Genomic DNA, 24,196 nt, shown 5'->3' on the forward strand with positions numbered 1-24,196 from the left:
TAGTTTTTTTTGTTGAATTGGTCGGTTCGATTCGATTTTTATAATATATATACAGTGTAAATAAAATAAGTATGAATGTATTTCGTTTACACTGTAAAAAAGATAAATAAAATTTTAATTAATTAGATCATGTTTGCAAACACGATATGAAAAGTTGTCAACGAGTTATAACTCAAATGATATAGTTTCTCCATCTTCATCTAGAGATTTTGGGTTCGAGATATGTACAGTTACAATGAAAAAATGATTGTTATATATCGAATAATTTTTTTTAAGATGTTAAATAACCGTGATATAATATTAGTAACTAAATCTAGAATAAAAGAAATGAAAAGTAAATATGCTAAAATTAGTGGGCAATTTCAAATTTAAATTAATGTAGTGTTAATCAAATTTTTAAAAGGTAATCCACTGCAGTCTTACTATACATCCAAATATTATTGTCAACTAAATTTAATTAAGTTGATCCAAATCCAATAAAAACTGCTCACATACGTGCGTGTGAATCACACTTTTTCTTCACGTGAAAAATAGTACTGGAATAAGAAATTGAAAAGTAATTATGCTAAAATTAGTGGGCAATTTCAAATTTAAATTGATGTAGTGTTAATCAAATTTTTAAAAGGCAATCCATTGCAGTCTTGCTATACATTCAAATATTTTTTTTAATCAAATTGGTCCAGATTTAATAAAAACCGCTCACACATGAACGTGCGAATCACACTTCTTCTTGAAGTAAAAAATAGTACTAAAATTTCTTAACTGTGACACACAAAATTTTTAACTTTGACACCGGATTTTTTTAAAATTTCTCAAGGTTCTGTACTTAATATTGCTGTTTTTTTTTTTTTTTACTTCTTCTTATTCTTCTTCTTTCTTTTTTTTTTCTTGTACAGATTTTGTGTTTTTATTTATGAATTACTATTTTTTATTAAAAATTTTTGCGTTTATTGTCAAAAAAGATAAACAAAAAAATAAAAAAATTATAATTCCTTTATTTTATTTTATTTTTAGTTTTTATTCTTTTTATAGAGTGAAAGAAAAAAATTATGAAAATAAGAAGAATGAGTAGGAGGAGAAGGAGTTCTTTAAAAGAAACATAAAACAAAAAAAATATCACTAAAAGTTTTTAGCTGTGGCATAAAAAATTTTTAACTTTGACACCAAAATTTCTTAATTGAAATTTCTCAATGTTCTAAACTTTTACAAGAATTTTTTAACAATAATTTATTTGGCTGCTTCCCATTCTTTTTCTTTCTTCTTCTCTTTTGTTATTTTTATTTTTTTTTTTTTGTATATTTTTTTTGTTTTTCTTCTCTTATTCTTTTTTGAGAAAGAGAAATAATAAAAAAAAAAACAGAATGATGATGATGTTGATTATGTGAAAGAAGAGAAAGGAGGAAGAGAAAAAGACGTTGTAAAAGGAGAGAATGAAAAAGATCAAAAGAAGACGCATAGCGTGTGTGTGCATAGATCTGAGATGCATTATTTCAATTTGGTTGGATTTTGATAAATAAAAAGCTTGGATGAATAGCTTTTCTAAATCTACTACTCTCAACGGTTGACATCTAGAATTAAGGGTGAAATTAATAATCCCTTTTAAATTCAGTAATCCACTAAGTTTAAAAGAGACTTTTCACACATTTGAAAAAGGAATAGTGTTTGCAAAACAAACGTTGATAGTAATACACAGGAAGTTACTAATTTAAAATTTAAAAGTTAGATAGTTATAAACCATTAAATTCAGTTTAAAATAGTAATAAAATATATCGACTTTTACTTTGTAAATAGATCCAAATTACAATATAAATATTTTTCTATTATTTTAAGAAAGTATATTTTTAGACTTATAATTTCACATATTTCGTTTACATTATGTATATATATATCTCGTTTATCGTATAAATATATAATAAAAAAAGTTAAATATATATTTTGTTTGTACTGTAAATAAGATAAATAAAATGATATAAACATAAATACTTTTTAAATTATACATATTGATAAATAAAATATTTAATTTATTTATATATATTAAAAAAAAAGAAATTATAACATGTTGATAATATGTTTGAAAATATATAGTGACAACTAAGTCAAAAGTTTTTGTTTCTATCAAGTCGCATAAAACAAGTTTGATCTTAGGAGGGTTTGACCACTTGAATTATGAGAACCTATTCTAGCTACCATTGATCCTCATTTTTGCAACATTAGATTCTTGAGAAATTGACATGGAGATTCCATTCTAACTCTGTTCTATACCTAGGGGTACACTTGGTGGACTTTTTTTAAATCCTTTTTCTAAATCTTATCGCCTGTCAACATACAAATGGCAGTCCATGAATGTAAGTGCGGAAAGAAAAAATTAATTCACATAATGGCTTAGAAAATTCTAGTTGAAATTAATAGTTATGGATAGATAAATGGAATGCCAATAAATATAATGCTACCCGAATCAAATTCCTTGGAAGTCATGTCAAATTGTCAATTGCCTTGCAAACTTTAGATCATTCTAGTGTTTTGAAAATACATACACATTACACGATTTCTACATATATATATATATATCCTTATTCGACAAGTCAAAGACTAATTCGTTGTGAATCTGAGTTCTATTTAAGAGTTTATCGCTGATCATTGGATTACTGCATATACAAGACAGAATTCAAACCTTAATACTTATTTAAGTGGACGAGTGAGGTGACTACTCGATCAATCTATATATATATTGTTTTTTTGGTATATGAGAGGCGCCAAGGCCTATATATATATTTGTTCTATACTATCTCTTAATTCGACAAGTCAAAGACTAATTTATTATGAATTTGAGCTCCATTTAAGAGTTTGCTGACTATTAAATTGCTGCATATATAAGACAGAATTTAAATCTCGATACTTGTTTAAATAAACGAGTAAAATAACTAATCAACCAATCTAAATTAATTATATAAGACATATTCTCTTTTTTGATTTTTCAGTTTTCGTTGGATTTCCGTATTTAAACACACTTTTTTTTGTCAATACGACATAGAACACACACCTACTCCACTCACGCATCCGTTAAATACTCTTTTTTCATCAAGAAAAATTCGAATCTATGTAGCATTTTTTTTGGACAGCATTTTTAAGAAGCAAATGTATTTGTCATTGGGACAAGCTTCAGCCACATTCAAACACAGGCTAATTTTTTTTGTATGAAAAAAATATTGGTGTTTTTGTTGAAAATGGGAGTATTTGGTGTAATTACAGATGGGTGAATTTTTTGGATGGGAAGCCAACACGTGGGGGGCGTAGTGGACACGTGGCAGCATTCTGGCCAACACATGGGGGCGTGTTGGACACGTGGCAGCTTCTTAGCCAACACGTGGAGGCGTGTTGCAACACGTGGGGGGCGTGTTGAATGATTTCCATACTACTGTAATACACTTCAAATATCAATATTCAACCAAAACACCATCTCTCTTTCCATATTAAAAATAATTTCTGTCAAACACACTTTAATAAATGTGAGCTGACAATGAAACTGCATTAATTACAAGAAAACTTTGGCCCATTCTCGAAACTTGAAGGGGAAAAAAGCTCCAAACTTACCATATGGAGGATTCATACTAAGACAAGAGTCCTATGCTTTCGTGTCCAAAAAAAGAAAAAAGAGTCTTATACTTCATCAACAGGCCCAAGGCAGGCTGCACAAAAAGACAAAAATCAATTAAAGAAAATCAAGTAGTCAACTTATTTGTCCGTTTAAATAAATGTCAGGCATGACCAAAAAAAAAAAAAATAAATGTCAGGAAGTTTTAATCTCACATTGTGTATACAGTAATGCATTGACCAAGATCAACGGTAGACCATTAAATAAAGTTCAGATCAACAATAGACTAATCTTTAATTTATCGAATTAAAGGATACTATGGAATTTTTTTTAACAGATTCATGTATATATACAATGATGTATGAAATAGCATTATCAAATGGAAACGGTATTAAGTATTATCATTTCCTAAAATAGAATCTGTACACAATAAATAAATAAAATAGAGCCTGATTAATTTACAAAAATATTTTTTATTTTTTTATTTTTTATTTTTAAATTAATTTTTAGTTTCATATTTTCAACACTTATGAAATGTTATAGTTTCTCAAAATAGATTTTAATTTAATTAAAGAAAACAATAAAAGTATGTTTTATTTTTTTTTTAAAATGTAATTTTTGTTATGAAAATTAAAATTAAAATTGTTCCTAAATGTAAACTTTTAGATATATTTTTATATAAAAATCAGTATTTTATTTAGATAAAATTTACTATATACAAAGTGATTTTTTAGATAAATAAAATAAATCACAATCAATTTTCATTATTGAAACACTGCAAAATCCTATAATTGATTGAGCATGTGGATTTGGACACTCCTATAAAGCATGACAGGACTGGTGCAAAGGAAAATTTTGAAGGATTACCATGTGTTCATAATACACAGTGGAGGAAAAGAAGGTAATCTTAAAAATCTATTTTTGTATTTAAACTTTATTCCAATAATATATAGATCAGATCTAAATACCTTTAGACGCTTTAATAAAAACTTTATTCTTCGATTGTACGAAGATTCTATGCGTATCCACACCGAGACCAACCTTTGCTGTCATCTCTTTAACCAATGGACATCTGATCTAAATTGAGAAACCTCTTGTAACTCTTTGCACACCATAAAATTTTTCTCTAAGAATTAGGCTCACATACATTATGTGCGTAGATGTAAAGGAATAAAACCCTTGTGTTTTATTCTTATTTCCGTCACATTCCTCTACTCTTGGCATACATATATATAGTATGAGATTTGTTACTGATTTTAAATTTGAATCTCAATTCAAATTTAAATCATATCTTAAAATTCTAAATCTGAATCCTTCAAATTTATATATCGTATCATAACTTAATTTGAAACAGAATCAGTTAGAATCTCATCCAAATTTAGAATGCAAATTTAGAAATAGAATAACTAACTATTCTCAAATCTTATTTAATATTCTCAATTATCATACTATTATTATATTCTTGGTGCTAGCAAAGAATGTAATAATATTCTATTTTGAATTAATATAATTATTTATTTGATCAAATCAAAATAATAATTAAATAATTCTATAGCAAAGGTTAGAACACTCGTTAGTGTGTGACCCCATAGGTTCAATACTAAGCAAGTAGTAAATTAGTCATACTAAATTTATTAATCAAGGTTGGCGTCTAGCAACACTCCTCAATGACCCGATAGTATGAAGTAATATATTTTTACTAAGAACCTCAGAAGAACAAAGTATAATTCCTTCCATCTTTCCAGCTCTTGGTTAACCCTTAGAGTATGGTTTAATTGTCAAACTCTAACTTATTACCATTATTATAATGAACTGTGAATGACCTAAAAAACTCATTTCTTCATTCATTCAATCCCCTTTGCCAAGGTTTTATTCATCTCAGTCATTATAATCATAGAGCTCAAACTCTTTATAGAGAGTTGACGGATTCCTTATTGACTAATCATTAATTCTACAAGTATTTAAATCATATCCAATATCCATTCAACTAGCACCCTAGGGTATTAGGTGTCCGGAATCAAAGTATAATAAATACATTGTTAATTACTATGATAGTCGCAGGTCAAAGGAAACTCTATTACCATTTTCATCTTGAGAATATCCTATTAATAAATATACGGTAATTATAACCATTAGAAATTCTCAAAGTGAGTCAATTCAATGGTCATATCTATATATGCACCATCTATATATATAATTTAATAAATGAGATCTATTAATCTTCATCCAATGAAGACCATTATATATATTTATCTTTTCAGATTATTAATGTCCTTTTTAATAATCCTATGACCAAGAACAATTTAGATTAAATTATAAAAGATTTATCTCTCAATATTATAATCACTATCACAATGATAAATCTCTACATTTAATCAAGGACCTTATTATATTAACATTTTAATATAATAACAATAACAAATTATTTGACACATGATTGATTGGATTGTGGTCATACTCCTTATTCCCAACAATCTCCCACTTGCACAAGAGCCAATCATGATAGATTGGATCTTGGGCATACTATTATCTCAATAATCTCCCACTTGCACTAGAGCCAATCAATCATGTGTATAATTTTTAATGCACATTTGTGTTTATTAAAACTCTTTTGACCTTAAACACCTTAGCTTTTGAGCACATGTGCTTGATCTTTTGCAATATACGTCTAGTGCATAATACACGTTTTTTCAAAACATAAAATCTCCCACTACAATGGTGTATAATTTTATTTTAAGGACAGTCCTTATTGAACATGATTATAAAAAAAATATAAGTAACCATTAGATCTATCTTTATAGAATTATATCATTATATAAATAGGTTACTTTTTCAAAATATTTGTTTGACGATCAAATCCTTTTTATGTCAAGAGAAAAATATATCTTTGTAAATACAAAGTTTTCTCTTGACATTGCACAAATCAAACTTTAGATTGTTTTGAACTTCATCAAGATTTATTTGTTCACCTTATCTTCCTTTGAGAGGGAATCTCTTTTTTCAAAAAAGAGTTCAAACTCTTATCACAAATACTTTGTCTTAAAAAGGTGATAGAAATAATACTCATTATTTTTTTAGGGTAACCAATAAATCTCATTTATTGGACCTAATATCAATTCTATTATTGTGCAATCTCTTAACACATATAAGACATCTCCAAACTCTAATGTTCTTGAGTTTCAGCTTATGCCTTTTTCATATCTCATATGGATAAAAAATTGATTTAGTAAAAAATTTGTTAATTTAGTAATATTTCTAAAATGTAGTCCAAATATTTAACAAAAGATTACTAGTATTTGTGCATTAAGAGAATCTCATTCTCTATTCAATAAAATATCAATTAGATATTAGAGATTTTATTTTAAAATTTTATAATAAAAATACTCAATATCTTTATTATTAGTCTAACCAACCCTTAAGAGCAATTTTGATTCGCATCCTCAATACTCATATTGAGTTTTTCCAAAAAGATCACAAACCTTAATCAAATTAAGGCCAATTATAAATGGTAACAAAATAAATCTTCAAAAATGCTTGCAAGAATAATTCTCGCAAAAATCATTTGCCTAATAGCATTTCAACTTCTAAAGTTGTTTAATTTAAAATATATCGCCCAATAATTTCACTATTTTAAACAAAATTTTTTATAGTCATACTATCTTACTTTGGGAATCATACATCTTCTCAAGATGTTTAATAATAAATAGTGGGTAAATACCTTTGAAATTGGAACTCATGATTGTCAAAAACAACACAAATGGTAGTAAAGCAATATTTCAAATACTTCACAAGTATTGACTATTTCATCACCAATTTTATTGGACAATATTATTTCAATAGGATTATCATATCCATGATAACCCTTTCATACATAAGAACAATTCAAGTATGCCATACGAAAGATGGACATATTTAAAAATTTAAAATATGAAAGTAAATTAAGAAATTTATATCTCTGTCAAAATTATTTAGAATCATGAATGAGTACCTTGGTTGTCAAGTTGTTACTCATACCTATTCCAAATAAATATGATTAAATTGTACCACATACAATTATAATCCCAAATAATTATCTGGTTGTCAAACAATTATTTAACTGAATTATATTTTATACCCCTAGGTTGTCTAGGTTCAAGTATAAAATTAATTCTCCTTATACATCATCATATGCATAAATAAATTCTATCCGTGAGTACAAGTCTCCTGATTGTCAGGTTGTTCCTTGTAAATAAGAGATAAATTTATTTTTGGCAAACTCCTAACTTTTAGGATTTATCTCAATTGTTAGAGAATTTCTACCAGTATTCATGGATTAAATTTTATACTCCTAAGTTGTCTAGGTAAAAATATAAAATTAAATCTCTAATACATCAAATGTATATACTGATTAATATCTTGAAAATAAAACTCCTGGTTGTCAGGCCGCTCTTTATAATCAAGAACATTAGAAAACCTAATTTCTAAAATTATAGTGTTCAAAACACATCAATCAAATCAAAATTTGATTTTTCATGTACTAACGTTTAGCCTTAAAAAATTATCAAATCAAATTTGACCTTTATTTATATATATATATATATATATATATATAACAAACAAAAGATATTTTGCATCTTATTCCTTTTATTGTGATCAAAATCACAATAAAATTTAATATATAAATAAAATCAAACAAAATATTTGACTATAAATATAACTTTTATATTAAAAGAATGATAATTTAATCATAATTAAATAATTAAAATAAATTAACTATTAATTTTTTAGAAAACCATCTCAATAGAAATAAATACATCACATGCTTAAAAATAATTTGAATTAATCCTATTAATTCATAAACTTTAAGAAAATAGGAATAAAAATTTAAACACAAAAAAGCTAAAGTTCTAATACCACTGAAGGATTATCATATGTTCATAACATGCAGCGGAAGAAAAGAAGGTAATCCTAAAGATCGAGTTAATGCCCAAAATGGTCCCTGAAATATCCAACTCGCTTCAGATTAGTCTTCCATTTTTTAAAATGACCAAATGCATCCCTGACTCTCGGAATCGTGAATCTCCGTTAGTCCAAAAGTTACCAGACGTTATAACACTGCTGATGTGTGCAGTTAAATGCTTAGTTGACAATTTGAAAAGTGACACCGTTTAAGGGGAACAGGGCAAACAATGCCGTTTGCTATCAAAAACACTTTCTTCTCTTCTGCATCATCTCTTCATCTCCTTCAACTCGCAATTGTCGAGCTTCACAAGTGCCCCTCCGTGGCACCCCCGGTTGTGTTCAGTGAATCAAGTTTTGCATGAAGCATCATCATATTCGCACATTGCAGAAGGTGAAAGGTGAGTGTTTAGGTTTTTGTAATCTCTCACTATCACTCTTTTTGATACAAATTTTGAATGCCTGGATGTAATTTATATTAAGATAAATCGCTCCAATGATGTTCAAAACATTATAATGATGGAAAAAGAAAAAAGAATAAAGGAATAAAGGGAGTTATTGGTAAAGTGAAGCGTAAAAAAGATGGGGATTTCAATTCTGTTATTGTGGCTTTTTATTTGAGCAATGCTTTGTATGAATTTAAGTTCAGAGAGGACAAAATTGATGAGACATTGTGCCAAAAATGGATATGTTGATGAGGTTGCAAGCTTCAACGAAGCTATTAACTGTGACTACTACTTCCAGTTTTACTTGGATGACCTTCTATTTTGGGGGTTTATTGGGAAGCTTGAGGAGGATTGTTGGAGTCCTGCTAAGGGAGGGACAAAGTATTACTTTTTTATGCATGTTCAATTTGATGTTCTTTTAATGGAGACCAAGTCATAGAAATGAATGTATTTGGTGATTCAAATGGTGCTATTGATATAAGTAATGATGTTTGATGTTGATCTTGATGTTGATTTAAGTTCACTTATTCAATTACCTGAAATGCAACTGCACTGCATTTTGAGAATAGGATGGATAGATACTTAAAAACTTCTTTGCTGTTCAGGTACTCATCAGCATCTTTCTATGGCTAGTTTGTTGGAAATGAATGGGTAATTTCATATACAATTAACATGAAAAATAAATGATGTCTCATTATATTTTTTTATCAACATCCTATGTCTATTGTGTTACTTGATTATGATTCCAGAAAAGGAGTGTTAATTTAGCAGTAATTCTTTACATTAGACTAGTTTTTGTCATAGCCTCTATCTTCAACATTATTGCAATATTTTATGGTGCCACAACTGCTCTCACGTTTTGCTTCATTATTGTGATTCTTGTTATATTCATAGTCATTGCTATCCCCTTACTCGTGTTTGATGGAGTTATTGGATACGGCTTTAGAATTGAGTTTTAAAACCCTTCTTCCACAAAGAGATATCTTAGGAAGATTCAGCAATTTGTTTGATATAGGAAAATACCATTTCAAATGTTTATTGGCGATCTTGTGTCATTTAGTGCAATTGTCCTGTAGTTACATCAGGAATATGCTAGTATGTAGGACTACAAAATATACACTCTTTCTAGCATTTTGTTCATCACATTTATCGCTGCCATTGTCATAATTGCATTGGTCAATATTGGCCTGACATAAATTCAATTATTTGTGGAAGACCATGAATGGTGGTGGAGGTAAGTTATTTTGCTAATCAAAGTACTTGCTGCTTGTGTAATAGCAGATTGTTAATGAAATAACATTACTTTTTTCATCTGAAGAAGAGAAGGAGAGTCGAAGAAGAGAAGAAAAGTCGAAGAACAGAAGAACGTAGCATACAGTTTGAAGAAGGGAAGACAATTAGGGTTTTATAATTGAAATGGACTAATTTGGGTAATATTAGGCAATTACAGATACCAATTTGAATCAAATTCAACCTTGGCACACATCAGCATACAGCTAGAATGCCCACATGGCAGTTAACGTTCCACATCAGCAATGTTTTGACGGCACTTCTGCGAGGAACTAACGGAGACGCACGTTTCTGAATTTAAGGGATTTAGTTGGTCATTTAAAAAAATCAAGGATTAAATTGAATACCGATTTGAAATTCAGGGACCATTTTGGGCATTTACTCCCTAAAGATCTATTTTTGTGTTTAAAATTTATTCCAATAATATATAGATCAAATCTAAATACCTTTAGACGCTTTAGTAAAAACTTTATTCTTCAATTGTACGAAGACTCTATGCGTATCCACACCGATACCAACCTTTGCTGTCAACTCCTTGACCAATGGACATCTGATCTAAATTGAGAAACCTCTTGCAATTCTTTGCACACCATAAAATTCTTCTCCAAGAATTAGGCTCAGATACATTTATGTGCGTAAAGGTAAAGGAATAAAACCCTTGTGTTTTATTCTTATCTCCGTCACATTCCTCTACTCTTGGCATACATATATATAGTATGAGATTTGTTACTGATTTTAAATTTGATTCTCAATTCAAATTTAAATCATATCTTAAAATTCTAAATCTGAATCCTTCAAATTTATGTATCGTATCATAACTCAATTTGAAACAGAATCAGTTAGAATCTCATCCAAATTTAGAATGCAATTTTAGAAATAGAATAACTAATTATTCTCAAGTCTCATTTAATATTCTCAATTATCATACTATTATTATATTCTTGGTGCTAGCAAAGAATGTAATAATATTCTATTTTGAATTAATATAATTATTTATTTGATCAAATCAAAATAATAATTAAATCATTCTATAGCAAAGGTTAGAACACTCGTTAGTGTGTGACCCCATAGGTTCAATACTAAGCGAGTAGTAAATTAGTCATACTAAATTTACTAATCAAGGTTGGCGTCTAGCAACACTCCTCAACGACTCGATAGTATAAAGTAATATATTTTTACTAAGAAACTCAAAAGAACAAAGTATAATTCCTTCCATCTTTCCAACTCTTGGTTAACCCTTAGAATATGGTTTAATTGTCAAACTCTAACTTGTTACCATTATTATAATGAACTGTGAATGACCTAAGAAACTCATTTCTTCATTCATTCAATCCCCTTGGCTAAGGTTTTATTCATCTCAGCCATTATAATCATAGAGTTCAAACTCTTTACCGAGAGTTAACGGATTCCTTATTGACTAATCATTAATTCTACAAGTATTTAAATCATACCCAATATCCTTCAACTAGAACCCTATGGTATTAGGTGTCCGGAATCAAAGTATAATAAATACATTGTTAATTACTATGAGGAGCAATGCTAGGGAACCAAAAGGGTATTAGCCAAAAACCAGCCAAATACCTTTGGGTGAATCCAAAATCTCTACGAGTTAATATATATGGATGTTTCTTCTGCTAAGTATCAGAATGTTTCTTTTTCATACTAAATGGATGTTCTTTTATATATTTTTCGAATTTTTTTGTATTGCAAATGTAAATGTATCTATTTCTTTAAGAATTTCATATTTTTTTAAATTTTATAGATATTTAATTATTTTTACAAAAATATAATTGAATGTTTCTTTTTTTCATATATTTTTTTATATTTTTTAGATATTTAATTATTTTTGCTAAAATATAATTAGATGTTTCTTTTGTTAAGTATTAGAATTTTTTTATATTAAATGAATATTTTTTTATAATTAATAATGAAAAGTAGCAATTCTTCCCCAAGGGTTGAATATTGTGTTAATCAGTATCTTATAACATTATATAATAGAGGGACAATATGTATAAATCTATTATATATCCTTATTTCTTCAACTTATATTTTTGAAAACACACAACTTTATGAAAACCTATAACTGAATTCTTTCTATGTCCAACTGCTGCATCTTCTATATCAATTTTTTTTTTACTGAATTGTATAGTATCCGAGTTAATAGTTGATGCATGAGCATCTTGTACATTTTTTCTACTTATTTTCTAGTTGATTTTAGTTAGAATTTATTAAGTTTTATCATATTTTAGTGCAAAAATTCTCTTTGGATGCTACTTTGAGTTGTTTTAGTGTTTTTATAATTTCAGGTGAAATTCGTAGCAATTTGGCAGAGTTTGGAATAAAAAGAAAAAGATGTGGAGCTGCCCCCTCTTGGGCGCTAAACGCCAAGCCAGCAAGCCCACAAGTCAGGAACGCCTCTGCCCTCTTTGGACGCTAAACGCTCAATTGGCATTTAGCGCCAGACAATCCGAGTTGAAGGCCCACTCTTGGAGCATATCTAGTTGGATTTAGCCTTTATTAGTTATCTTTTATTTTATTTTTGTAATTTTTATTTACAAACAATATCTTTTAGTTTTAGGATTTAATATTTTATTTTATTTTCAAATCAAATTAGGTTAGATATAAAAGGGAAAAGATTCACCCTTTAGGGGGACTTCGAAATCTTCTCCCTTCCGCACTTTTCAGAACCCTTGTTTTCTCTGTAAGTCATGAGCCACTAAACCTCTTTGGTTAAGGTTAGGAGCTCTATTTATTTCTATAGATTAAGACTATTACTTTTCTATTTTAATTAATGTACTGATTCAATTTCAAAGATTACTTTCATTCTTAATTTTATAAATCTGGGTGGAATGAGAGCATGACCCTTATTCTAGATGCGTTCTTGTAACTCTCGGGAGAGGTCTCTCACCTGGACACAGTTTGAAAGTAAATTCCTCCTAAATTGCTAATTACTTGAACTAATTTGATACGTGACATATAATCTGTTTATCTTTGGGTAATTAGAATTTTTGTGGCCATAAACTAGATTTGAACTTTACCCTCTAATCGGAATTAAGTGACCAAGAGATTGGCGGTTAATGAAGATTAGAGAAGACTACATCACTAAGAGATTAGGGTTTAGTCAATTACAGTTTGCCATAAAATGAATCTTGCATAATTAAAATAGTTGGTAAGAAACCTTTATCCAGAAAAATAAACATCTCCGATACCTTAACTATTTCTCCCATTGATTTCTACACCAAACTCATTATTTGCTTTCTTTTCTCCTGATTTACTATTTAATGCTTTTAAAAACCACAAAACCAACTCTTCTATTCACCTGACTAAGTCAATCAGTTGAGTAAGTCAATCAGTTGACTATTGTCACTCAGTTTCTCAGTCCTCGTGGGATCGACCCTCACTCACCTGAAGTATTACTTGGACGGCCCGATACACTTGCCGGTTCAGTTGTGGATATTCTCAAAATCCGCACCAATAGTCATTGATTCCATATTACCTTTTAATCTTTGAAATAGGTAAATTCACCTTATGCATCATTTTCATACATGCTGAATTTTAAAAAAAAAAAAATTAGAGTAACATAAATATTCCTTAACTTAGCTTTAATAAACTTATAGGAGTTTGGATGACCCATAAAATTAGGTAGAAAATAACACAACATAAAATACCTAAAGACATGTTGCATACAATGGGGACAAACGTCAAGCTTTCTATTTTGAAAACTAACCCATAATGACTCTAAACACCTAAAATAAACCATGATAAACAAAACTCAACCATAAACCAACAACATGACATACATTGATAGCAACATCATTGATAGAGTATTTACCACTCTATCCAATTCAAAATATCAGACTATATATAGACTTTCTGCATGAAGAGTAACTAACTTAACAGACACTTTCTCCTCCCAAGTTCTGTGCATCAAGTGCTCCATCCTTACAAAGTGATACCTAAGGTAGCGTTTATTTTGAGGTATTGGGACAGAGATTGGAAGACTGAAACTCAATATTATGTTTGTTGGTCCAAAGATTGATACTAAAATTTCAGTCTCTGTTTCCAAAAATTCAGTATTTTAGTACCTCCAAAAGTGGGGACACATGGGATTGAAATTTTTAGAGATAGAGACGGAAACTTTAATAATATTTTATAACTAAAATACCCCCTTTTAATTAATTAATTCTAACTTTACCCTTTGTGCAAATTAAATTAGATCTTCATTCTTATTTCAATTTCTGTCTCCTATTTTACATCAAACACAATATTGAGACTTATTTCAGTCTCTGTCTCTCAGTGTCAGTCTCTCATTCTTTGTCTCTCTTCCAAATGCTACCTAAGTTTTGACTACAAAAGATCTGTTCTTTCAGCATCATTAGTGAATCTAGTCCTACATTTCATGACCAAAATGATGTTCTCAAGAAAAAGATTAGGATTGTAAGGAACACTTAGTCATATAACTCTAACCTTTCTTTCCCACCATAACTTGTTCTGAGAGTCATGCTTAATAGACCACACTAACACAGATTGTTTATATCCAATCTTTTCAGTTGATATAAATCCAAGACCATTGTAAAGGTGTGTGAGTGAATGATCTGTAAACTTTGCTTCATCTGGGACTTCATTTTGATAAAACAAACCTTTGCTGCAATGAAAACATTGCTATAATTGTAGGTTAGTAAAGTTAGGACCATCCCAGCCAATCCAAAATGCAAATTCATTGACCACAATTGAATTAGGGCCCAACTTCTGAATCGCCGTTTACGCAACACCAGAATGAGACCAATCATTGTCAGATGAGTTATAGAGACTCCATGACATGTTGGAGTCTGAATAGTGTTTCTTGTATACATGAACGATTTGGTACTCCATTGAATCGTTTAAGAAACCAAACACGTAAAGAGAGACTGCATGACAATAATGTTGCGTTGCCTCGTCAGAGACAGTATGAAACTGTCGAATCAATAGATTCCAAATAAGGAGGTTGGAATCCAATCCATCCTAAGAAAAACGTACACAGAGGACATCGTGGCAAGAACCAATAATGGAATATCACCCGAACTGATTTATCAAAAACAGGGAGATTTAATGGAATTTGTTGAGGACAATCAACATTGGTTCTTGTAAACCATATGGAATTTTTTTCCATAGCTGGGTAGCCAACTCCAATAATAACATTCCTATTTTTGTCCTTGGTCTCGAACCAGTTCTGTTTGAGAAACATCGGACTGGAAAGCCTACCGTTCCACCTCTTATTTAAACATCTATATCTCCCCACTGTCTTTGGATCACTCTTGGCAAATATCTTCAATAGGAGATCCTGACCAAGGTAAGGTAACTGAATTTTCTTTGTTGTTGTCCCTTCCATTGTAGACACACATGTTAAAATTCTGGTTGTTATGGTATTATAATCTGGTTGGTTATTTGGTGCTTGGCTGGTGTCTATAGTTTGTGATGTGGTTTTAGTATTGATTCTTCAGGGAAAGGAAATATTTAGATTCATAATAGAATGGGGTGACTTAATGAGCAATAGGTTGTGAAGTACTCTATTTAATGAGCAATAGATTGTGGAGTATGACCAATGTATTGGGTCCACGGTCCTTGGTTTTTTAGATATAATTCTTTTGAATCGCCATTGTAGTGTTTCTATTTTAATCAATCTGACTTGGGTTGTCTTTTGCACATAAGATTATACATGAAAAAAGGAGCCAGATTTGAGTGCCTTCCAGCACAGCTCCCAATGTATATAAAATGTATCTATTTTTTGTCATTTACTGTATTTGCCTAGATAAACTTTTTGCATAGAAATAAAAGTGTTTTTATTCCTACGTCCTGTATAGAATTACACTGCAGATATTTGATAAAGTAAATATATGTTATTTTAATTATGTAGGTCTTTTATACATAGTTAAAATCGATGATACACTTTTTACCATGTATAATATATACCCCATGTAAGGACAAAAAAGTACACAGCCTATAAGAACAGCACAGTGACTTAAACATCTCTACCAATTTGTTGTCAACTTATCCACTTTATTAACTATACTACTTCCAATGGCATTTGTTCTCATCTTTTATATTTCACCACTTGGGACCAACAACGAAAAAAATATTACCCTGGTTTGGCACCAAATTGCTAACCTTGATTACTGTATCTTCTTTTATCTACCCATTTTAGTATTTATCTCCCTTCTAGGTTAACAAAGTCTACCATACCAATTTCATATCAGGCTTATTTGAGACTCCCAACATAGTGATAATGCTTATGGATGGTCATTTTCTATTTGGTGTATATGCAATACATATATATTCAATGAACTATTCATGAGAGAGTATTAGCTAGAGATCTTTTGATAGAAACATGACTATCTTATTCATATTTAACTATTCTAACAAAAATTTATTTTTCATATAATGCTCTACCTATTTGAAAAATAAGGCAGATGTATGTTTCAAACATAGATTGAACGAATTGGATTTGATTGTGCCATCCAACCAAAGCTTTCTTAAATTATTTATTAGATACTATATACCATTTGCACGCATCACCGAATGGATTATAGAGTTAGATTGATTTTTGTTTATTTTAAACTTCTGAAATTGTACTTTTAACAGGTCTCTAAAAAGTCATACATTGTGTCTCTCATCCAACAAACTCCTTGCATATCACCTTTTGCAGCATCGAGCCATACATAGACTGATCACTCATTATGAATTCTATTTCAAATCTGACTTATACTGATTAATATGATATGTATGCCATCATTGACTAATTCAGATTTTATTAAGCATTGAATAATTGCTACTTTGAAGAAATTTCTTCTGCTAGGTAGTACACCATTCCAATGGTGCTTGGATTGGCGTTCCACACTATATAATTTCTTCAATAACGTGTTATGCTCACCTTATATATTGTCAATGTGATTAGATTTTTGGTATTTTATCTGAACCTAAAAATTAAACTTGACCCTCTTCATCCAAAGTGTAACACAAATAAAGAATTTCTCTTATTATGTTAAATAGGAAATACTTAATGAATTTTGATTTCATTGCAACACCGAATAATTACTGTTTTGAAGTAAATTCCTTTATCAGAAAGTCCACCTCTCCACTGAAATCTTTTTAATGGTTTATTGTATATATGTTTCATCGAGAACCATATTTATTAAAAAACATGAGATGTGTTGCTCTACTTTATTCTGAAAGGTTACATGAATTTATTCCTTTTTATATGTGTCAATTAGAATGTATACTCTTTATGCAAAGTGCTTCTGACATTGAATCATTACTCTTAGGATGAAACATGGGATCTCTTTGACTACTAACATTTTGATGGCATTGCTGCATAATTACTACTTTTAAGAAAAATCTCAAAACATGGGATAAAATCATCCCATGCAACCTCTTAAGTTTTTAATATATATAATCTACATAGATACACATCTCCTTAATCATGTGACCTGTGAACCTCCTTTATTAACACTAATATCATGGCACTTTATCTAATCTAATTAAGATCTAATATAGCAAATTGGAAATTTGATTTGACATGACACCTGAACATGACATGTTCTTCAATTTTATCTATACTATAATATTAACATTAAATATTAACGAATATGGTGATCCATAGATCATACAGTCTCATAATTGGATATCATTGAGGCTCAATTTCTTAAATAGGGTAATCCTATTGTCATCCTTCTTAGATTTAAGACTTTCTTAATAAATATTTTTATTGAACCTGAAAATTACACTTGACTTTATTCATTCATTCATTGGATATCGATTTTTGAAAAATTACTCATATTATGAAACATAGGAAATCCTTAATGAATTCTGATTTTGTAGCAGCACTGAGTAATTAATGTTACGAAGTGTTTCTAAAATTTGATTATATTTGAATCATTGTTAGAGAGAGAAATTCTCAATAATGGTGAAGCTATATGTTAAAATCTTTATGTGTGTATACTTGATTGCATATATCCAAAAAGCATCTCTTATTGTGTCTTTGATGTTTTGCTATTTTGGTTTAAAAGTTCATACTTTCGTATAGATATGTGTTAAGAGCCTACTTGAAATTAGAATATCTTCCTATAAGGTTAACCATTTAAGATTGCACTAGTTTTTTGAAAAATTACTCATATTATGAAACATAGGAATCCTTACTGAATTCTGATTTTGTGGCAGCATCGAGTAATTACTATTTGAAGTAACTCCCTTCATCAATAATTCCAACCCTCCAATGTGGTTTCTTTTTATATTACAATACACGTATTTTCTCGATAACTATAATTATCGAAACATATGAGATGCGTTCCTCCTTTCTATACTAAAATGTTTGAGGACTTTCTTTCGATCTATAAGTGTCAATTAGAATGTACAAACTTTAAGCAAGATAGTCATAATGAGCTATTGTAATTAGAATGAAAATATTGTATCTCTAAATAGGAAATAAAGCCATCCAATGGAACCTCTTTTAGATTTTCAGTATATACAACCCAATCAGACACAAGAAATTTCGATAGGAAGAAATTATCATTGATATTTGATATTTTATATATATTACCGAAAAAAAATTAAAAAAAAATATGAATAATAAATAACTTTTCAAGAAATTAAAAAATATGACAAAAAATAATAAAATGATTTTTTAAAAAATAAAATATTATTTTGATTTCTAACATTTAGACTAAATTCTAATTTAGTATCTAGCGTTTTAAATGCCCTACTTCAACTTTAAAAGATTTTGAATTTCTTATTTCATTCTCAAAAATTTTTAAATATATTTAATATTATCTTATAATTAAATTTAAAATAAACAATTAACATATTAAAGAATTAATAACGTTTAATTTTGATACATAAGTAAAATTGATTCATTAATAATTACTAATATAAAAAATTTTCTGAGTCTAGAGTGTTAATAATTGATCAACAGGATTTGATTTTTTTTTACATGTTACATAGATTTTTTTTTATGAATAATAGACTTATCATTGTAATTTATTTTATAGTGAGAGTACATAAAGAGTACATAGTATATAAGATGTAATAATTCAACAAATATTTTTTAAAAGAGATTTTTTATTCTCTTCGACAATGAGAAGAACTCATTTTTCTCCCTCTCTTAATTCCTTCTGATTTCATTTTTCTCCCTCAAAATAAAAAAAAATAATCTAGATAACAAATTTTGTAAGCAGCTATCTTCTCTCTCCTCTTTACCTTCATTCTCGAAAAGATTCTCGAAAAGATTTACCTTCGTCAAGAAGCATGACTCGCTGTCCACATTGTGTGAAAAACCGCGCAACATGCGTTCAAGGATGCAAGTACCGGAGGCATTTTCTGGCAAACTCCAAGAAATACTAACATCTACTAACGGACTGGACTTTTGAAATTGTTAGAAAAGGAATGCGTTAATGCCCATCAGAGTGTGTATAGGAAACATTTCTCTACACTGCTCTGGACGGCACGACAGTGGACCGCTTGGTTCTTCTTAGAATTGAAGTAACAAAAGTCTAAAGTCGAAGAGGAGCTGTATCACATTCGTCTCGAGACAAAGGAGGAGCGCAAAGAGAAGCGCGGAAACTACGAAAACAGGCACGCTAAGAACCAGATCCCTACACAGCGAGCCTAAAGAAGGTGAAGAAAAGAAATGGAGCTGCGGATGACGCATTCTTTTAGGTTTTTTTTAATTTTTGATTCAAATATTTTTTTTGTTTGATTCAATTGTACAATACTAAAATCAGAGTTGTATAATCAGCGTGACAAATTTTTTTTATTCAATTAAAACTCAGAAGTTGTGAATAAAAAAATGTTACTTAGATTATTTTTTTATTAATAATAGTTTTATCATTGTAATTATTTTTTTTGGATAAAGTGAGTTTTTCTCATTGTTGAAAAGAATGAAAAATCCCCTTTAAAAAATATTTGTTGAGTTATTACATCGTATATACCATGTACTCTTTATGTACTCTCACTAAAAAATAATTACAATGATAAGCTTATTATTGATAAAAAAAACTAATCTAGGTAACATCAAGCTGTGATGTTGATGGTTTGATGAACCAAAAGGGATTACGAGAGAGAGAAATGAGTTCTTCTCATTATTAAAGAGAATGAAAAATTCCTTTAGAAAATATTTGTTGAGTTATTATACCTTATATACTATGTAATCTTTATGTACTCTCACTAAAAAATAATTATAATAATAAGCCTATTATTGATAAAAAAAAGTAATCTATGTAACATTACAAAAAGGAAATTGACAAGAAAATATATTATAAAAAATTTTGGTTATGTTTTTCTAACACACAGAAAAAGATATGATTTAATAATAACGTTGTTACTTCTACGTTAGTTATTCTATTAACTATTTGTATCAAATGTAATGATGGAAGGATATTGAACCAGTTTAAAATTTCTGGGACAAAAATAAAATATTTTAAATATTAAAAACTAAATTAAAACTTATTTCAAACGTTAAAAACTAAAATAATATTTTATAATTTTTTTTACTAATAAACGAATTTTATATTTGACATAATGTATATTTGATTCGAATTGTGGGATTATTTAAATAAATATAAAAAATAAAATAAAATTTAGAAATGATATCATGAGATAAACGAGACGGATGTTTTAATATACACATCTGGTCCAAATATTAATTATCTACCCGGCCCATTACCCCTAATTACTTGTGGATATTTTTATCGATCTAAATGCAAACTTACAGGTATTTTAAAGACTTGCATCCGCCATGTTCTACACCTCAAATTAAATTCCTTCTATCTAAAATATAATTTATCTTATGAAAATAAAATACAAAATACTAAAAAAACATGTTAAGTTTTAAATATAATTAAAGTCATCATATTACAAATTTTAAATACAACAACAACAAAGCCTTGTTCCACTAAGTGAGGTCGGCTATATGAATCAAATGACGCCATTGTGCTCGGTCATGTATCATGTTTACAGAGAGACCGTTTACATGTAGATCTCGTTTGACCACCTCATGGATGGTCTTCTTAGGTCTTCCTCTGCCTTTCGCCCCTTGTCCATCTTCCATCTCATCCACTCTCCTGACTGAATATTCTATCGGTCTTCTTCTCACATGTCCAAACCACCTAAGACGTGATTCAATCATCTTTTACGCTTGCAGTACATAGTCGGTCCCAAATCCGGATAAAGGAGGAGGGTACTTAAACATTATTGTTTTTCTAAGTTAAAGCCTCTGCATATAAGACACAGTTCTCTAAGTTAAAAAAATTTATTTATTGTGAATTGTATCATACTTTATTCTTGTAATTCTTGTGATGTGCTTGATTATATAATTTTTTTTTGTAAAATTTGAATAATTGTGATTATCTTAATTCACAATAATCAAAGTGGAAATAATATCATGTGTCAGATCAATTTAATAGTATAACAAATAATATGACCATATTTTACTAAAATTTCATTACCATATAACATAACATAGTTCACAAAATAAGTTTTAAAATATATATTTGGATACTCTGCCCATCACTAATTACTAATATAGTTTGAAATCCAATATTCACTCTAGAAATCTTATGATAAATAACCTAACAAAAGGTAGAGTAACTATTGATACTAATCTTGGTTTAGCATATTAATTATCACAATTATTAAGATGAAATTTCAACTTTTTCAACCCCTTGCAGCTGAGCTTATTAGTGAAATTCTGCTCTTCCTTATTGTTCACATTGGTGTTAGCAGTCTTTACACCACTGGAAGTTCTTTTAGCAAGTGTTTTGAATTGAGGTTGGAAGCAGTCTCTTCAATAGAATCCTCTAGATAATACAAAAAAAAAAAAAAAAAAAAAAACTCAACATTAGAGATTATCAAATACAACACTTAATTTTCATCATATGCTACCTAAAAGACTATTATCAACTATGTAATTAACTAACCACAATAAGATAAGTATCAGTATCGCTCGTAAGATTAATCACAACCCCAAAATATCGACCGAGTTGTTGTAGCCAGGCAAACCCTAATAAAAATTAGATACCACATTAAACAATTCATCAAAATACTTAAACATAATGGTGAATGTAGGAAAACATCAGTTATAGAAATGTTCACCAAAAAAATATGGTTAATCAAACCCTTTAACTTGCTTTTAAAGTTGATAACTTCTGTTATTTTTGGATTAACATGAACTTTGGAGATTTCAAAGTTGCTTTGAACAGATATTTTCTCATTCCATCTAGTTGCTTTGAAATATTATAGGACCACAATAAATGGTTCATGTCTACCATCTTCAAAATGAGGTAGAAGATGGTCAACCAACTTACCAAACAAAATACAATTCATCCTATTGTTCCTAAGTATAAAATAACAAAGGCAAAGAGTTTGTCACCACGAAAATGACCCAAAAATGACTTTTCTGTATGAAATGTTATCGAGATTTGCATAATACATACTCAAGGTCTTGAAGAATGACGACCAGCCGCTTGACCTTCCTCCCTTTGCTAGTAATCAGATTTCTAAGATCTTTCTTACCAACAATCTCGCCAATGAGGTCTACAAATAAGAAATCTTGTATGAGATATTTGTAAAGTTGTCACTCTACTGTGACATGCAATAAATGCATAAAGAATAAAGAAGACTCACCAAACATCTCAAAATTTTCTATTTTATCAGTTGTTAGTAGATCTACAAAGGACTTAAGTCAGAAAGCATCAAGAGAGAAGCTAGGATTCTGGACATGATTCACCTGAATTCTTTGAGAAAATGTCAACACATCCTACTCATACTATTTTTCTCCTTCGTCTTGTTGTCGAAGACTATGAAATTAGTCATTATATACATTTGAAACTCAACAAAAATACTACTCCATTTTTTTTACTAACCCCCTTGGAATAGTGCAATGTATTCTGCCACCATGTTTCAATAATGCAAACCATTTTCAAATTGAGTATGGTATGATTATAGATTTTTCAATCACACCACTAAAAGTAAATAAACAAATACATTGAGAATAAATAAGCCATTGTATTTAATGATACCTTAATATCTCGTAGAATCATTTCAATCGAACCGATCTCTCTCTCATTGTACTTGCTTGGAACTTTTCATATTCTAACAACATACACTTTGAAATGTTATTGTAGCTTTCTGGGATTCACGTCAATTACTAAATCATATTGTTCTTCCATTTTTTCAGGTACAAAGAAGCTTTTGATGACCAAAAAGTGGTAAAGTAAAGGTTTCTTTTATCAAATGGTAACCTGGTAAGAGTGTGGGAAAACCTATTTAAAGAGAATGAAGATCTACTGTGTAATATTTTGAATGCTTCGAATAGTTTGGAATTATCTACATTGCAAAGACCTTTTTATCCATTTATCTTGCTCTTCTATTTGTCGACCTCTCATGCTGTCATCTGGCAATTAAATAAGCTATACACTTGTCATGTAAGGGACATGTACACTTCTCAAGCAAATAAGCATGCACTAGTTGCTTATTATATATTAATAGATAGATTTAGCATGCATGATCATAATGGCAAGTTGGCAACTGTAATTCAACAACTTGATAGATATAAATGAATTCCACTACAGTTAATTATTTGTGCCTTTTTATCAAATAATCTATCTCACATTCTTATTTTGCAAAGCCATGGTTAATTATATGTTTGGTTTGGGTTATTATTAGGATTAATTAGTCTGTGAATTTTGGAGTGATAATATAATCTAATCTAATAAATTTAAAATTACGATTTTAATTTTATTTGATAATATTTTTTTACATTTTTTAGAAAATTTTGTTAGTTATCACTTATTGAATCTGTGATGAGGACCAAGAATGAAACTCCAATTAATAAGAGAGCTGATGAGGAGCTTATTGTTGATTTAGGATGGGATTTTGACTCTCAGATTTATAATCAACTATC

The 24,196-nt window shown here is 29.3% G+C and overlaps 1 pseudogene; it reads left to right on the forward strand.

Annotated features, from left to right (window-relative positions):
• Positions 1-9,193: 9,193 nt before the first annotated feature.
• Positions 9,194-10,214, forward strand: LOC148550534 (transmembrane 9 superfamily member 5 pseudogene; annotated as a pseudogene).
• Positions 10,215-24,196: the final 13,982 nt, after the last annotated feature.

Source organism: Arachis ipaensis, chromosome B7 (genome assembly GCF_059453495.1).
Source record: "Arachis ipaensis isolate K30076 ecotype BB chromosome B7, ASM5945349v1, whole genome shotgun sequence".
Taxonomy (NCBI): domain Eukaryota; kingdom Viridiplantae; phylum Streptophyta; class Magnoliopsida; order Fabales; family Fabaceae; genus Arachis; species Arachis ipaensis.